This window comes from Scleropages formosus, chromosome 9, assembly GCF_900964775.1.
Source record: "Scleropages formosus chromosome 9, fSclFor1.1, whole genome shotgun sequence".
Taxonomy (NCBI): domain Eukaryota; kingdom Metazoa; phylum Chordata; class Actinopteri; order Osteoglossiformes; family Osteoglossidae; genus Scleropages; species Scleropages formosus.
The window spans coordinates 25,879,012-25,898,172 of NC_041814.1; positions in this window are offsets into that span (position 1 = coordinate 25,879,012).

Genomic DNA, 19,161 nt, shown 5'->3' on the forward strand with positions numbered 1-19,161 from the left:
TTAACACCAGCGCAAAGACTGGAACAAGACGTGTATGTCTGTGAAAGACTTGGAGCGAATTTTCGCCCATTTAAAATGTCCAATGAATACATTGGGGTCAGAGTGATCACAGGGAGCGTCAGCCTTAAGGCTGCGAATATCCCAGGCAAGGCACCATTACATTGCAATGGGTTTTCTCACTCACTCACACACACACACAGGGACAGATGTGCACATTTAGGGCAGTTTAAGAAAACCACTTCACCTGAACAGCACAGCACATCTCGGAATTACAGGAGGAATCACGCATAGTGAGACGACTCAAACTGCAAAGACACAGTTTGGATTCACGCTCTCAGCTCTGGCACTACCATCTGAACTTACCCTCTTTTTATGTATCCTGGTCACCAATTTACTCATCAGATTCAGTTCAATTGTTTTTTTTTATAGAGCGTCCTCACATGAAGAGGGGTGCAGTGGCACAGTGGGTTTGGCTGGGTCCTGCTCTCTGGTGGGTCTGGGGTTCGAGTCCTGCTTGGGATGCCTTGCGGTGGACTGGTGTCCCGTCCTTGGTGTGTCTCCTCCCCCTCCAGCCTTGCGCCCTGTGGTGCCAGGTTAGGCTCTGGCTTGGTGTGACCCCGCTCGGGACAAGTGATTTCAGACTGTGTGTGTGTGCGCACGCTCTTCTCACGCAGTGACACAGCATATGGCAAGAAAAACAAATACGTCAGTTAAAGAAACAAAGAAGACAGTTGACTAGTGACTACCATAATGCTTTTATACAGCTATAACTATGCCTACTGGCCACAGAAGAAAGGAACAAAAACTCTCAACTGAAACTCAAGGGAGAAAACTCTGGGGGTCCAAGGGCCGGTGGTTGCCCACCTCTCCTGGCTATTTTAGATTAAGTAAGATTTCTGTCTTTTCAGATCCACACAGGACAATCCTAATCTGGTCACTCATCACATTTCCCAACAAGACTGCTGGGCTTCTCCACTTCTGATTCTTATTTGTTCCAGATACCAAGGACCCAAAAACAAGGGCTGTCAGTTTTGACCCCACCGTGATAGAATGAGGCCCCTTTCCCTCATAACTGCTGAAATCCTCCTAGCATTCAAGAAGGCTCTCAATCCCTCAAAGGAAGCTTCAGACCCATTTCTTTCCCGATCTCCTGGCACCCAAGTTATTTTCGGGTACGCCTAGGACAGCGCCCAGTCCATCATAGGAAAGCAGAACAAGTTTAGTTTGATCACTGAACGCTCACAAAACATGATATTCCCCATGAGGTCTTTGCTAGATGACGTGTCTCTGAGTCATGTGAGACATCACAGGGAGTCCCGTCAAGTGGGATGACGATGCAAACAGCTGCAGGAATCAACTTAATTCTCTTAACTTTGTCTGCTGGGATGATAAATAAAACATAAATTAGATCTGTTTTCATCCTTAGTTAATTCACATGGTCTTGCTTATAAAGAGTTATTCAGAAGAAAAGTAGAACAAATAGACTTTTCTAGAATGGCTTTATTTTTGCTCGAGGCGGGCTTCTTGTAGCTGGATGATCTCTGCAGGTGTTCGGGTGAATGACGTCGGTTCACACCTGTTGGGTGAAAAGGGTCGGCGCCGGACATCTCCTTCCCAGACACGCGGCTGGTTTGCCCTCCGTGACCTTGAGCATCTTCATGTGTCACGGCGGTACTGAAACAATGACTTAAATGCGGTTGTAAAAGTTACAGCAGTTTGTTGTAATAACTATTTGTTCAGCCACCTGCCTGTCTCCCACCCCCTTCCCCCACACCACAGCTTTTTCAAGTGAAAGCTACATTAAAAAATTCTGGCTGGCCTTTGCAACCTCATTAGAGAGGAGAAAAATAAATAAATAAATAAAAGCTGTTATTGCCTTAATGCTGATTAGGAAGAGTTTTTTTTACATGACTGCTGAAAAATTGTAAATGCAGATACTAAAAATACTAATTTATTCTAAGGTAACAGATCATATGCAGAGATCATTCTTTAAGCTATTCTTAAAATGTGCGACAAAATTTGAAACTTTAAAAAAAAAAAATTATTCAGGATTGCAGTGCTATAAAAGACTGCTTAAAAGTGCGGTACTGCACCTGCGACACCGCTTTTGACGTAGAACTACATCTTTCTCCTCGCCAGGTGGGCAGGGGTAACTTGGGAATTGACCGTCACGTAAAAATGCTACCCCCTCTCGATGCTATTGCTCACAAATGAAAACACGCGGAGAGATGGTGCATGTACCGTTGGATAGAGGAAGGAACACCGCATCAGACGACATATGAACGGCTGCTGCCGGTTCAGCCTGAGCGAGCTGGCAACGTTGCGAAAACGTCCCACGTTTGGCTCGTTATGGAGTTGCCCCGCGTTGCGTTACATGTCGCCACGCTTGAACCACGTCATAGCGTTGACATCAGCACCTCAGTTCATAGCTGGAGAGCCACGCTGTCAGACGTGTATCGTGCCGGCAGGAAACCCTACATTCAGACCGAGGTAGAGGGCCCGAAGGCTGATCATCGAGTTTAACGTTTCAAAGATGCCCAAGAAACACAACACAAAGTACTTTTGCGAACGACGAGCTGCGCTTAGGGAGCAAGCCGAGGCCTCCGGGACTCGAAAGACACCAGCCAAGACACCGGCTCAGCGAAAGCGTGAGCAGCGTGCGCGGGAGAAGTCGACGCGGGAGGCTGCAAAATCGACTCAGGCGGCCTCGGAGCCTCAACCATCGACTTCTCGCGTAGCCCACATCCCTGTGCAGCGTGAGCCCATGGACGTGGATGAAGCAGCGACCAAGCTGATATTTGGCTGAGTAGGTCAGGGCTCACCACCCACATGTAGTCCTAGGTAAAGATATGCAGTAAAGCCATGCACCTGAATTTTTTATTTTTTTTTAAAACATTTATTCATTTAACAGATGCTTTTCTCCAAAGCGACATACATCTCAGAGAAAATACAATTTGTACATTACATTAGGAGAAAGAGACATAGCTGCAGACATGTGATTCTTCAGTAAACCTAGTTTGTTTCTTTCCACTTTATGCGCTGATGTTCATCTCGCACGAGTAGGTGCATAAAACTCAAGATAGGCTAATCCTGATCATCTTCCTACAAATTTTCTATTTTTATTTTTTGAAAGGTACATAAACCTTTACATACAATACAGGAGTATCGGCTGTGTAAAGGCTTATCTGGGCATGATCATAAAGTTATGGTGCATGAAAATGTACACCATACGTGAGCTTCAGAGATCTTGGGCAAAGTGAGTCTGGAAAAGGTGAGTTTTCAGACCCTTCTTGAATGTAGACAGAGTTTCAGCAGTTCTGAGTGAAAGGGGGAGATCGTTCCACCACAACGGAGCCAGAACTGAGAGCCTTCGTATTTTACTTTTCGTGCGCGGGACCGCCAAGCGAGCAGGGGTAGATGAGCGAAGGGGTCTAGCTGGGGTGAAGCGGTTGATCAAGTCTTGTAAATAGCTGGGAGCAGTTCTGTTGATGCTTTTGTAGACAATAACCAGGGTCTTGAATTTGATCCGGGCAGCTGTAGGAAGGCAGTGCAGAAAAACAAGTAGAGGAGATACATGGGAACGCTTCGGCAAATCAAACACAACTCATGCAGCGTCGTTCTGTATGAGCTGTAGAGGTTTGATGGCAGTAGCAGGAAGGCCACACAGGAGAGAGTTGCAGTAGTGCAGATGGGATGTCTCCATGGCCTGGACAAGTAGTTGGGTGGAGACAGTAGTGAGGTAGGGGCAGATCCTACGAATGTTATGCAGGATGTATCTGCAGGTCTCGGTTGTGGCTTCGATGTGCTGAGAGAAAGACAGACTTGGGTCAATTGTTACTCCCAGACTCTTAGCCGAGGAGATAGACAAAACGAGTGAGTTGTTCAGTTTGATCGACAGATCGTGACAGGAGGACAGGCCAGCTGGGAGGCGAAGAGTCTCTGTTTCGGAGAGGCTGAGCTGGAGGTGGTGATCAGGCATCCATGCAGAGATGTCTGGCCGGCAGGCAGGCCACAATGCGTGCGGAAATGTCTGATGCTCCAGGTGGAAAGGGGAGGAAGAGCTGGGTATCATCGACATAGCAGTGGTTTTTGAATCCGTGGGAGGCTATGACCGCGGAGAGGAGAAAAATTAGCCCCAATGCTAATGAGCACACATGAAATGTAATTTCCACAAAATGTAAAGATATAAAAGTTTGCTCCTATTTGGTTTGTGACATATGGTGATAGTTTTTAATTTATTTACTTGAGTGTGTTGATTGCCAGTGATACACACATACTTATTATTTAGTGCTAGAGTAGACTGAATGTGGTTGTCGGGGGTGCGGTGGCGCAGTGGGTTGGACCGCAGTCCTGCTCTCCGGTGGGTCTGGAGTTCGAGTCCCGCTTGGGGTGCCTTGTGACGGACTGGCGTCCCGTCCTGGGTGTGTCCCCTCCCCCTCCGGCCTTACGCCCTGTGTTGCCGGGTAGGCTCCGGTTCCCCGTGACCCCGTATGGGACAAGCGGTTCTGAAAATGTGTGTGTGTGTGTGAATGTGGTTGTGTCCTGTGATGGATGCCTTGTCATGTCTAACCTATGCAAGTGTCTTCTCTACTTTGAAGCTCCAACACATAATGATGTGATGGCTGGATTTTGGTATTAAAATCCACTGCAACCAGAGCAAGTCTTTTGACTTCCAATTATATCATTGTGTTTGTAGGGTTCACCGCGCTTGATCTGGAATCGTGCTTTCACGCCGTTGTCGCCTCACGTCAGATATCATCTGTGCATCCATGTCCAGGAAATGCTGATTCCAACAGTGTCACAGTGATCCAAAGTGACTCGGAAGGAGGACCAGGTGTAAGGTGTTGGATGTCTTAGGCGGGACTGACCAGCAATCGGTCTCGAAGTTTCTCCTCATTCATTGAACTGTCAAATATGGAGCCATAGATTCACCTGAACGACATGTCTTTGCGTTTTCAAGGTAAAACCGAGTACATAGAGCGAACATTTGTCCAGGAGGAGTGCAAAGACCTTGCTGGAATTCAACAGTTCACAACTGGTTAATGACATGTGATCGTGACAGATGACAACACATACTAGCCACCGAGTATCTTTGGGGTTTCTCTGTTACCACAGCGAAATAATACCATTTGCCTGAGCCATTTGGGTATTTCTGCTGAGGTGTTGCATGCCATTTCAGTTCAGAAAGTATCCCTAACAGCTACATTCCCTCCCAGTGGATGCTTGGAATTAACTGAGCCTTAGCCAAAAATACCTTTCAGTTCACAATAAACTTGAGAGGCCGCTGTTGGAAGAGATCTAATTACTCCATTTTATGGGCTGCCCATTACGCCGATTCGGGATACCTTTCGTTTCTTAGGTCAACTGGAGATCTGCGAAAACGGAAAGGAAATATTTGAGAGCGTCAGGAATCAATGAAACCCTTTAATGAACTGGGCGTGTCATTAACCTGCTATGTAGCTGCTCTAAAAACATTCAGCTTTTGTGTCGGAGATGAATGAGAAGCCAAGCATGTCAATCCAGTTGAGCGTCAAGACCTACTGGTATCAATAAGACCGCGAGCAAGAAATCATATCCGCTCCTTTGTTCATCTGGCCTGCAGGTTCGATGCAGACAGTTAGCGACCGATAACCGCAAAATCGGGATGGAAAACCCATTCCGTTGTTTCCTGCATTTGCCATCAAATATGTTCCACAAATAAGAAAAAAAATTCAAATTTTCTTAATTCAAAGAAACCTTTGGCAGGCTGGAAGCCTAATTCTATATTAAGTGGTTTTATTATTCAGCTACAAGATGAGTGCATTGTGAATGTTAGGTTGAAATTTGAAGGAAAGACAATTTAATATGGAATGCTTTAAAATTTTTTAAAAATGTTGTGAAAAACTGAAGGCATGTTAAAACACCACTTTGCCTCAGTGGTATTTTCTATACAAATGTTTCTCATTATTAGGAATGAAATTTTAAGCCCTTTGATGATGGAGGCCTTTCATTTAATAATTTCTTGTCTTTTGAGAACCATGTCCTTCCTATTTGAAGTGACATTTTGTGCAGACCACATAGGAAAATATTTTCCGCGTCTCCCAAACTTTTTTGTGTGCCAAATAAGAGACCGCAGAAACAACAACTGAGCAGTTTGTCTCGGGGAAATTCCTGAAATAAAGGCCGGTGCAATTTTTTTTTGTTACATTTTTCAGTCAATCATTTGAGTCCCAAACCATCCCGCAGCGCATCTCACCATTTTCACACGTGACACCTGAGAACGATCCGCAAATTGCCAAAGCAACGGTCATGGGCCGCAATCCCGGCTCCCTCGGGGTTAATTAAACACGATGTTCTACGAACGTAGAGTGAATAGCTGCAATGTAAATGTTCGAAAGGGAGGGAAATCGCCGAGATATGCCTCGGGGGCTGCCAGACCCTTCACTGAATGCCGACTGCCGAAATATCTTTATGTTGCTTGGCAACAGGCTCATTTCCATTTTGTTCCGTTGGGCAACGCTCTAGGTAATCCATTTGAATGTAACTTGAGTCGTGAAAAACGTTTTGTCTGTAGCCTGACGGAGATAAACCACAAACCCGTAGGCCTACCCTGCAAAATTTGCACCTCATAACACACAGTCCTGCTGTTTAAACGATGGCCGTATCAATGGGTGCGCGTTCACGCTACATGGGAAGACTATGCACGCGTTTCCTTCGAGGACTTCCTTCGGAGGGGTGGAGCGGTTAACGGCGACGTCACTTTTCTGTTCTCAACTGCCGCTTTCCGACCATTTTGGGAAGTGCTTCGTTGGGTGGGGGAGCTGTTTTTCGCGGTCTGCCTTCTGCACGGAGGCGTCCGAGTCTCTCGAAATGAGAGCACTTGGTGGAATCAAGTTAGCGTGTGGTAAAGAGCACTTAGAGTACAGCTCACATTAGGAATCACTGAGGCTGAATCACACGCTAGACTCCAAAACACATGTATCTTGTCACTTGCTCTGCCACTTCCCTCTGACAGCAGATTCCTTTCTTACAATGTGGAGTTCAGGACTGGCCTGGAACTTTGAAAGGACCCATAAACCATTTGGAGCTAGGTCCAGATCTTACATGTCCAGTTTGTTCATACAGGTGGTCATCAATTTACGATGAGGTTACGTTACACGAAACCCATCGTAAGTCGAAAATATCGTAAGTCGAAAATGCATTTAATACACCTAATACACACCTCTGCGTAACAGAATGTGAGATTGTACCGCATATTGCTTGCCTGGAAAAAAATCAAAATTCAAAATTCGAAGTATGGTTTCTACTGAATGCCAGCTCACCATCGTAAAGTCGAAAAAATCGTAAGTCGAACCATCGTAAATCGGAGACCACCTGTATTTACCTTTATTGCATCCAGTTATGACAATTAATTTAACTTATGTTGGATTTCATTCAATCATTATCTGCAATCATTTGCTCAAAGCTGGGTCACGATGGTCTGGTCCCTTTTCTGGAAACACAGGGCACGAAACAGGGAACAGCCTGGATGGGGCCAGTCTATTGCAGGACAGTGTGTTACACACTCAGGGCAATTTGGAGTCACCACTTCATCTGAAAGACTGTGGGAGCTACTTGGGATCACTTAAGGTACTGAGGTTAAGTACCTCGCTCAGGTGTCCAACATCTGCTACAATCTGAACTGCCAATCATTTTTTTAGCCATATGTCTTGTGTCTTGACCCACAACAGTTCTTTTTTGAAACAGCAAGACTGTTAACACGGGGAAACTAAAAACTAGATATATACATTATATGCTTAAAAATACCAGGTCATCCGTCAGGTCAGTATGGGACAAAGCACATTCTGGGTTATTTCAACCCATTATCATTATGTGTTTTACCACTGCGTGCTGGGTCAGCTGCCTCTGCTGTTTATACGAAACCATTCACACCTGGATAATACAAATTTTCAGGGATTTTTTTTATGATGCAGTACATTAGTTGCAAACATGACTCACACATTGACCTTATGACCCAGTAACCCGGGCTGTAGGAACCCAGTATTTCTGCGAATTTTTGTTTTGTTTTTACTGACCAACACAACAAATTTGCTAAATGCAAACAATTTAATCCACAGCTCACATTTATGTCTGTTTGGGGCGAGATTATTATATTTTATTTCCCTTTGGCGAAGGATAATAAAGCAGCGTATAAAACTTTGTCCTTCTAAACCGTAAAACACATCCTGATAAGAATTTGCTTGAGCGTGAATATTAATCCATGCAAAATGGGAAACTTTAAGGCAGCATAAAGCTGTGAAGCTCAGTAAATTTATGCACGTTTAAATCCAAAGAAACTGCTTCTTATTTGCTCTTCGGATATAACTTGTGATTTGCTGACGCCGTCACCCGGCTCTTAGGTGTTTTATTTGTAAGCACTTCTCTCGCTGCCCAGCCACCGGGAAGTTTAGTGATCATTTATTTTATGAGCTGTGTCTGCAAACAACAAGCAGCCCCATTGCACCGGCCATTACTGCACATCAACGGGGGTCCCAGAAAGCAAACGTCCCCGCTGCACCGGTCCGTACCGTATGCCATTGGGGGTCCCAGAAAGCAGCACTGTTAGGAAATGATCTGAGCCACATATTTATGATAATATTTATCATAATATATCGAAATGGCTTTACTCAGTCTTTCCTCTGCCAGTTCGGCGAATTTATCACTCTTGGGTTTCGTTTTGGTTCTTCTCCCAAAAAGTACAGGAGTAATGATGAATAAAATAACATTGCTGCCTACAAACTGACTGCAGACAAGAGGATTTAATGGACCCAGGTGGATTTATCTAGGAATCATGGCAATTGTTGTATACCGTGGTATTAAATACGGTAACAGGATACAACGTTGCTATCAGCCTTGAATTCCGCAGCAGATGTGCTCAGTTACTCTTATCCCTACATTTATTTAGTGCCCTAACAAAATTGGACGCTTAGAAACATTGTCTGCTGCTGTGGGAATAATTTGGCTGTTTGTTTCTCCATTCTTTGTTTAAATTAAAATGAGAATAAATGAATGAAAATGCTCACTGTCTTGTATTTCAGTGACGGAAGACAGCGATACCTGCACTGCATTAATTGTTTCGCTGGTCGGAGAATCGCCAGTTTCAGAAGTAACCGTTCGCAGTGAGGGAATGTGGTCGTTTCCCTTTGGTTTAGTTCGGAATCACAGAACTATTTGTCCTTGAATTTAGCTGCTGTTAAGTTAACGTGACCCCTTTCGCACAGCAACGTGGCATCGGACGTCAGCAAATTGTTTAAAAAGTGACGTTTCCTTGTTTTTTTTTTTTTTGTTTTTTTTTTTAAGTTTTTGCGTATTAATAATGAGGAAAATGAATGCTTATCACCACTCCTGAGGTGTAGGTCTGGAGTTCAAGTCCCGCTTGGGGTGCCTTGCGGCGGACTGGCGTCCCGTCCTGGGTGTGTCCCCTCCCCCTCCGGCCTTACGCCCTGTGTTGCCGGGTAGGCTCCGGTTCCCCGCGACCCTGTATGGGATGAGCGGTTCCGAAAGTGTGTGTGTGTGTGTGTGTGTGTGTGTGAGAGAATGTAGCGTGTGCATGTGCATCAGTGTTATGTGTGATTGCCCGGCAATAGACTGCAGTCTTCTCCAGGGTGGCCCCTGCCTCTCACCCTGTGTTTCCCGGATGGGCTCTGGACACCGCAGCCCCGGACGTGCGGTTATCAGACATGTGTGGCTGGGCTGAAGTTTGCACTGGTAGGAAAAACCTGGAAAAGCAAATGATGATGAACTTATTGCACAGTGTGAAGAAGCTGAAAATCGAAACCTGTCCCTCTTGTACAAATGTAACTTCGACAAGCTGTCAGCAATGGCCTTAAAAATAAAACTGCACTGAATTTAGCTGAACTTACAAGAGAAGGAACGCAGTTAATTCACATGCAGTCTCTCCAGCAATGTCTCCCTTCAGCAAAACACATATCAGTATATTATGTCTTGTGGTGTTCTGAATTAAAAAAATGCATAAATTTGTTTGGAGAATAAAAAGCCTTATCATACTTTGATCATTTTGACTTGCATAATTTACTGGAAACCAGGCTTTTTTTTTTTTATCAGTGCTTTCTAATTAAAGAGGCAAAGGACATCAAAACGCTGCTATCAGCGTCTTGTGTGAGTGCATTAATTACATTATCTTACCACGTATTCTTGAACTTTTACCACACGCGGCTCTAAGCCTGCACGTATTTTAATCGATTCAGACCCGGAACAAAATGTTTCCAGGAGCCGCACTCCTGGTGCGATTCAGTGCTCGTGTGGCGCGGCTGTCGTGCCATCCTACATGCGCCGGGGAAGCTCACGCAGCAGCTCTCTCATCCAGAACCAGGACCTCTCGGCTGAACTCGCTGAGCAGAGCCGGTACCAGAAACCCACGAAAGCTACGACAGCGGTTCAGTCTCCTGGGTAAAGAAAGCGAGATAATCAAAAGCGAAAAGCTCGTCTGGAGCAAGAAGGGCTGGACCTCAGTGCGGTCCAACAAGCTGAAGACTTATTTGGACATAACAAATAGCAATGGTCATTCATCATTTCTTCTACTATTACATAAAATGTTATGGGGCACCACGGTGGTGTAGTCGGTAGCAGGTAGCTAGGGAGTTGTGGGTTCGGATCCGGGTTTGAATCCAGGTCAGTCCGTGTGGAGTTTGCATCTTCCAGTCATTTTCTGCATGGGTTTCCTCCTGGTGCTCTGGTTTCCTCACACAGCCCAAAGATGTAGTTCAGGTCAATTGCTGACCATAAATTCCCTTTAATGTGTGTGAATGAATGAATGTGTATGAGTTTTTACTCTGCAATGGGCTGGTGTCCCATCCAGGGTGTCCCTTCTCTTACACCCTATACTTCCTGGACAGGCTGTGCGCCAGTGTGTCTGTGCTGGGCAAGAAGTTACTGTGTCACTGGGTGAAAAGAGCTCTATAAAAATAAATTGAGTTGGTAAAGGATGGATGGGTGGGTGAAGTACCAACCCACAGCTACAACCGCTTGTCCCGAGTGGGGTCACAGCAAGCCAGAACCTACCCGGCAACACAGCACAAGGCCAAAGGGGAGGGGACACACCCTGTACGGGACACCAGTCCACCACAAGACACCCCAAGCAGGACTCGAATCCCAGACGTGCCACCCAGCAGGCACTGACCAAACCTGTTGCGCCACCATGGGTGAAATATTTCCGAATAAATCTGGAACCTAGCGAAGTCCACCTTGAGACACAGCGCAAATTTTACACTGTCTAAATCTGGATATTGAGGGAGAATTGTTGGAGACAAACAGCCAGCTTCACCGTTATAATTTTTCTCCCCGTGTTTGGCTACTGTCTCTCAATATAATGTGGAATATCTAAAGAAACCTTGGACGTCACTTTCCTCAAATTCTAGCACAGCTCTGCACGATTCCGAAGAGCTCAGCGTCGAAAAGTGTTCCGCACTTGCCATTAAACCACATTTTAAGGCCGCCGAGATCTTACTGCAGGAAGATTGTCCATCAGCCTCCTTCCAAAGACACCGCACAGTGGCACCAGCATAATGCAGCTTCAATTCCTCAAAAAAGCCAAAGGGAAGCTTATTTCCTTCAAACTCACCCTACACTCAGTGGATTCTGTTTCATTATCCCAAGTTCTCTGCCCGGCTCTGCTTTCAAACACGAGATAAAGCACCTTTCCCAAGAACACCATCAAACCTGTATACTTCTATTTTCCTGGAAACACATTGTTATTTCCCTTTATGTTATTTCTCATATCCAATTCTAGTTTTCTCTCTTCTTTGTCTTTTCTCTTACTCTGCAGTGTGGCTCTGTCTCCTGTGCTGCGTACCTCTTTGGAGGCCCTTCAGTGTGACTTTACCTTATGATGGATTCAGCCTTTGGTTGGGGAGTGAGCCATACTTCAGTCTATGTGCAATATAATTGGGAGCTTGGACTTGAAGAAGGATAAGGGATTTTACACACACCCACTTTCTGAACCGCTTGTCCCATACAGGGTCACAGGGAACCAGAGCCGACCTGGCAACTCAGGGCATAACGCTGGAGGGGGAGGGGACAAACCCAGGACAGGACACCAGTTCATCACAAGGCACCCCAAGTGGGACTCGAACCCCAGACCCACCAGAGAGCAGGACTCAGTCCAACCCACTGCGCCCCCCACAGATAAGGGATTTTGAGGGTAAATTAAAGGATATTCTGTTGGAGCTCAGAGACTCAATTCTGAAGTGGCTTGACTTTTCAGTACCCTCGATCCAATATTGTTTGGGGGCCCTACAAATTTCAGTGTATTTCAAAAATAAGCCCGCACCAGTTGCACCTTTGCCAAGGGTCAGCCTTGATTAATGCGTTTCACACCGGAGTCGTGTCCACATCTTCATTTAGAAATTCATTCAAATTCAAAAACAGGAACATGCCTTTGTAGGCGGACTGAGTAAACACGTTAATCTGTCCATTTTAAACAGTTTGGCTCAAAGCCTCTCTGCCTTTCAAGTGAACGCCGAGCACCGGGGCGCTGACCGCTGTCAGGCAGAAGCAGCAAATCGCTTTAACATAGTGGGGCAAATACCTTTGTTTTTAGATCACTTGATTGCACTTGCAAAGTCCTCCGCCCCGAGCGCTGAGTATCGGGGACAATGTACACATACAGCAAAGCGTCATATTTAGTCAAGAGGATTTGAAAAGGCTGTTGACCCTGTTCAGTTGTTCTGCTTGATGGGTGTTTATTAATGTGCTTTGTGTTACCATTCACACATGAAGTTGAAATCATAATAAGTGCCCCCCTCAGCCATGCCGGCACGCTGAGGCCAGAGATGAACCTGTTCCCAGCAAAAATGTTGAAGGAAACTTATGGCTCATGGAAAACAGAGTATAAAGGCAAGGGCTCAGGGGCAGTGTACAAAAAAAACTCCTTTTCAGCAGAAGAATTCAGACATTGATTTGTACATTAAAAAACGCTATTGTCAGTATAATTGCATATGAAAGGTCCCAGTTCCTTTCTGTAAGACACAACTGAAGTCCTTTCTCTTGTTCTTTTAGTCACCTTGAAAAAAAAAAAATGTAACGTACAATTTACAGCTCTTCCCCATCATGTACACAAAGTTAGATAATACGGGGAGGATTTTTTTCAAAAATCCTTTTACTGGGGGTAGCCTTTCAAGCGGTTTCCTGTTAAATTTTTTCCCGAGCATTGTGAACTAACAAAAAAGGTGTTTCTGGTGTGAGGCTCCTTGGAGGATTTGGTTTCTTTCGTTGTTAAGAATCTTTTTTATTTTTTCTGTTTTGTTCTTCTGATATTATCAAAAAAAAAACAAAAAAATGTTGCATATAACATCTGTTAAGCATCTTACACATCCAGAGGATGTGATCAGTTCATGTTTGGCAATGGTTTGAAACACAGAAAATTTGCAAAAGTATGCATTGTCGTACCCTGGGCCATAACATTTCATAAAAATGATATGCAAAATTGCTTCATCATCTGCATTTATAATCTGTTGACTGAATAAGTTTAGTGTCACCAGAGAATACTTAACATCATAATTTTCCAGGGCAGTTAAATGTTTTTACAACTTCTTAAATTAAATTGGTTTTATAAGTAAAGTGTGTAATCCTGTGTGGATAAATCACATGAATAAATGTTATGTTGCTCTGGGGTAAACATGGGTGAAAGCTTATAGGTAGTGTAAGTGTAAATGTGTCAACTAAAGACTGTGTAATAATCATGTTGTGTTACTTTGGAGAAATATGTAAAGCCAGTAATAGAAGGTAAAACCTATCTGTGGCAAGTTGGGTGACAGCTGATAGGGATGTGAGTTGCTTTCTTTGGCTTCAAAGGTTGTTGGTTCAGATCTCATCTACCACTGTGGTACCCTTGCTCAAGGGTGCTTAAACTAAATAATGCCAATAAAATTAGCTAGTTGTATAGGTAACATAACATTGTAAGTTGCTTTGGTGAAAAGCATCAGTTAAATGGATGTTAGGGACAGCTAGTAGCATAATGGTTAGAGCTCCTTTCTGTGGATCTACTGGTTGCAGGTTTGATCCCCTACCCTTGAGCAGTGAACTTACCCTAAAATTGCTCCAGTAAAATTTCCCATCTATATAAAGGGGTAAATAATTGTAACCTTAACGCTGTAAGTCACTTTGGTGAAAAGTGTCAGGTGACTGTCAATATGAGACTGGTCTGAAAGCAGTCTTTGCTTAAACCTTGTGTCTCAAAAACCATTCTACAAAAATATGGTGAAAACAGTGGAATGCACTGTAGATAAATAATTTACATTCAGTCAATTAAAAGGGTCTCAAAAACTGTACCACCAGACCCTGTGATGCATGTGGACTCTGGCTTGAACCATTCGCAGTCTTGAACCTTGGATTCATCTGTTGAAATAGTTTTGACTCCATCAAACAGGTTCTATCAGTCTATCATGATGGTTTTGTAATATAGTATAATCCAAAGATATCACGGTATACATGATCAGGGCAGGTTTATTAAGAGAAATCCCTGGAGACCCAATACCAAGCCTTCGAGAAATAGATGAATAGAAAAGCTGTAGCCATAAGGTTGGAGAGTTGAGCTCACTTCTCCACACAGCATCAGCTGGGAAACCCAGAAGCTGTCATTCTGTACAAGCCTTCTTCACCAGCATCATGTGGTAGATGGCTGGCAGATGGCGCATGGATGGCGCATGGATGGCACAGGGCACAATGTGCTTGAAAGCGGATGCCCTCATTCCCTACGGGTACAACTCTAGGAGGGGTCTCCCTCCGCAGCAACCAGCATTTTGGATTAAGCAGCATTTGTAACACTTCATGAATTTACATAATACATTGAAATGAGGAAATCAGTTCTTGACGGCATGACAATTTTTAAAAAATGAGACATGGTAGATTATACCATGAAAATGGCCATAAGAGATGCTGCGTTGGCTAGTTTGGCCTTCTCCTTAAAAAGGCAAGAATGTGTTACTGGTTTGTTACTCATCTAAATTTAAATTAAAAAACAAGAACAACTACAATAATAAGAATAATGATAATCATAATCACAATAAATTCAGAATCTGAAGTAGGACAAACAGGGCCCCGGCCAACAATTTGTCACAGAAAGGCAGGGTCAAGCCGCTTTGCGTGAGGGTTTGGATGCCACCCACTCTCAGATAAATGTAATTAATTCAAATAAATCCTGATTTCTTACAGTTGCATCACAAGTTAATCTGCAGAGAACATTTATTCACACGCTTTCTGCCAAGGTAGGTAACACGTAAATCCCCGTGCAATGTCTTTAATTTTAGCTGCACTATTCCGTGAGTCTTGATCTGCCCTTCCAAAATCCCATGAGTAATATATCATGAAGGTAAATGTGGTCTTCTTGCATGGACTTTGTGATACACATCGCTGACTGTGGCTAGCCTCCAGACTCTGGGCAACCTTATCAATAAGTTAGCTGAACATTTTGCTCACGTCTTATGCAAATAAACTACTCTGAAAAACGTTCGGTCTGTCAGTATTAATGGCAATGTCCACCTGAAGTTGGATACCCTTTATTTCCTATCGTGAAACGGAATATGGTCTTTGACATTTTTTGCCGTAGAGTCACATCAGATGGAGGAGCAAACATGATTTGTAGTCGGTCTGCCATGTTTGTTCAACCTCCCTCTTTCTGTTAGTAAAAGCCAACTCGAGCGCTGAGGGATCATAAGTTATTAACTTGGTGTATTGGATTACCCTTTCCATGGGCAAATAAACTGGCTTTCCTGGTAAACAATCAAACCTTTCCGTTTGGGCTCAGAACTGCAGGGGTAATTTAATAGATCCTTGGAGAGGGCTTTATCTCCAGTGAGTGCAAACATTTCAACCGTGTCCCCAGGCGAAGGTTCCGCATTAAGGGGTCTTGCCAGTTAAAGTGTCAGCGCAGCTGTCTATATACAACCCCCAGGCGATCCCCGACCCTCCTAATGTGCTTTGACAGGGATTCAAATGGGACTCGAGTGCCAATAAACATCTGAGTCCTAAACTCTTGAAGGGAATATTGACGGATGAATGGAGGTCCGGCACAATCGTGACTGATATCATTTAGCGTATTTTTAAAAGGATTTTTAGTTATGCACAGCTGGATTCACTGAAGAAATTTTCTCAAGGGTGCATGAGTTTGGTCTTTCCCAGGTCTTAGATCAGCAAACTGTTGGTCACGAATCCACGAATCCAGTTTCTTAACTATTAATGCACCTTTGTTATGTGTATGAGGAAACCATTCATGAACTTAAAACCCTATACTTATCTTTCTGTTCGATAACAGGATTTTTATCAAAACCCAACAATAATAAAGTTACAACTCCCACTTTCACAGAGTTATGATAACAATCTGTAATCGCTTACAGTTTGTTACACCAACATTCACATTTTATATGTGTGGAATACAAAAATGCCCTGTCATTGAATTAAATTTGGTCTTTGAGCTTCCTATGATGTAACAGTCAAAAAAATTATATAAAACTTAGTGATCAGAGCTGTCTCCTTGAGATCTGCTTACATTGCATTTATTCATTGTACTGTTGCTTTTCTCCAAAGCAACTTACAGTGTAAACCTACTTATAGTTATTCACTCATTTATACAGCTAGGAAACTTTACTGAAACAATTTAGGCTAAGTATCTTGCTCAGAGGTATTATATTTGGAGCATATAGTATTATAGGGACTATAGTACTATAGAGACCTTTAGGTTCAAAGGCAGCAGCTCCAACCACTACACTACCAGCAGCCCCTACTTATTTGAATCTAGCTCTTTCTGCAGTACTGTTGATCAAGGTATGTACCCTGAAGTGTTCCAATAAGAATACAATACTGTATAAATGGGAAAAGTAATGTAAAATGTTGCTTGTCTAACATTGTAAGCTGCTTTAGACAATAGCCTCACCCAAGTAAAGGTGATTATTAATGTATAGTAGGGGATGACATAGTCATCCAGAACCACGGAAGATGTAGAATTTTTAAACGAACCAATCTGCCCAAAGTGAGTGACTGTGGATATAGATTTGAGGACATTTGCACTTAGAGAGCTGAATGAACAATGTAACCTGCGCACTGAAATACCGCATCCCCAGAACCCCCTGTTTGGGTCCCTGTGCTGATTTTCAGAAAACCCAGTCATGGGTGTGGGATTACCTCTACACTGCTACCTCCTGCACAAAGGCTCAGCCGTTCTGCATGACTCATGACTGGAGGAAGTGTAGGAATGCATCATTCCCCATCTTCTCCAAATTAATGCTTAGTGTGCATGTCTCTATATGCCTGGGAGATAGGTTCTCTATGAAAGTTCACCATCAAGTTCGCCATACTGTCCTTAGTTCTGAGGGGGAGATGGACAAAACTACCCTGGTTCATAGAAGCTACAGAGATGGGCAGAAGTCAATATTTGATTGGCCTTATCTTCCACATCTCAGCCCTCGTGATCACTTTTATTTCTGTGGCAGAAAATTTCGTCGTATTGCACAGCAGTAGAATGACAATAAAGTCTTCAATTCAAAAGATTAGCCCTGGAGTGCCTCAGGGCTCTATTTTCGGCCCCATTTCTTTATTTATGCCTTGAAATCGCCACTTTGCTGTTCTCTGCTCTACCAAGCAAAGCAGTCCCATCATAAACCTCTCATTAGGTCATTTTTAAAATAGATTTTTATGTCCACTGATCCTAAACAGTGACTGTGTGGTTCAGCAGTGAGAACTAAAAAGAAAGTAACTGTAGAGCTGTAGAAAGTCTGTAAATATTTTTTAAATGTTAATTATTCTAGTAGCAGATGCAGACAGGCAGGAGTTAACATGTCTGGTAGAGACTAATAGTGTTTGGGAGTATGATTCATCTGTCCAAAGAAGTGTGTGCTAATTTTTGAGAGAACACTAATCAAGGACTGGGGGGCATACTTAAGCCTCTTAGCCCTATTCAATCTATGTAGATACTTTTAGAGATCTAGCTGCCCTATTGTGAGGTCCACTTCATTCCAACTTGGCATCCCTGGTATCTCAGTGGCCCAGCATTATATACTTGAACCTTTAACAAGGCTTTACAGATCTTGCATTAATTTCTTGCTGCATTTTATTTTTGCAGGTAGAGAAGGGATCGTTACATTCAGCTCACGTTGTCGGCATAATTGCTTAGTAATCATCACTGAATAAAGCTGAGTTCAAAGCTGGGGGACAGATTATCCTATTTTATTTGCAAACAGTTTTGTCAAAGGAGCAAGAAAGAAGCGCGTTTGTGCTTTCAAAATGCTTTTCTTGATAATGGTAAGTTTTCAAGGTAGATATATAATATGTGAGATTTAGTGCAATTAGCAGCAATTCTCTAAATCTCAAACTTGCTTAAATTCCTTATTCTGGACACATTTTTTAAAAATCTACATGCTTGAAGAAATGTTCACAAAGGATATATTCATTTAGGTGTAAAATCACAGCTTTAAAACTACGACTTTTATTCTGACAAGAATGCTTTTAGGTTGCCACAATTTTTTTTGACATAACTGTAGATGTTAGCTTACATTTTGACGACTCGTGACATCAGCTGCAAGCATGGTCACCCTACTGATGTTTTGATTGAAAAACCTTTGTCACTTCAGGTGGCAAGCTATTCACATATCTCAGCAGGCTTGAAATAATTATTCCAACCATCTGCCACTAAGCGTTTAGCAGATGGTGAGTCTACAGTTCCTCTCTCCTCTGAAAGCTGGAACATCACGTAATCAGACAACTTCACTGATCTCTGGTCTCCTTGGGATGGAAGATCACTGTCAAAGCACAACATGATACTGTGATGATATTGCTGGTATGCAAAGGCATTCAGATGGCCCTTGCCATTTATTTTGAACTCAGGCACATTATGTTCTTCTGGATATGGATAACTGTCTGGATAGCAATGATGGTAATAACCAAGAATATATACGTGCTGTTGGCAATGTGGTATAATGTGGCAGAGTAATAACACTTCCAATTCTGAATTACTGTGCCAATCATCCTAATCATTGCACTCTTCCAGCAAATTACAAGACATTATTAGCACAGCCCTTTAGCTGCAATCAAGTGATATTTGTGCCACGTAATATTGAAATTAATAAAATTTTGCGTTCACGGGAAAAATGATATTTTCATGGTTTGGATTCGGATCGCATTTCCTGTAAAGCT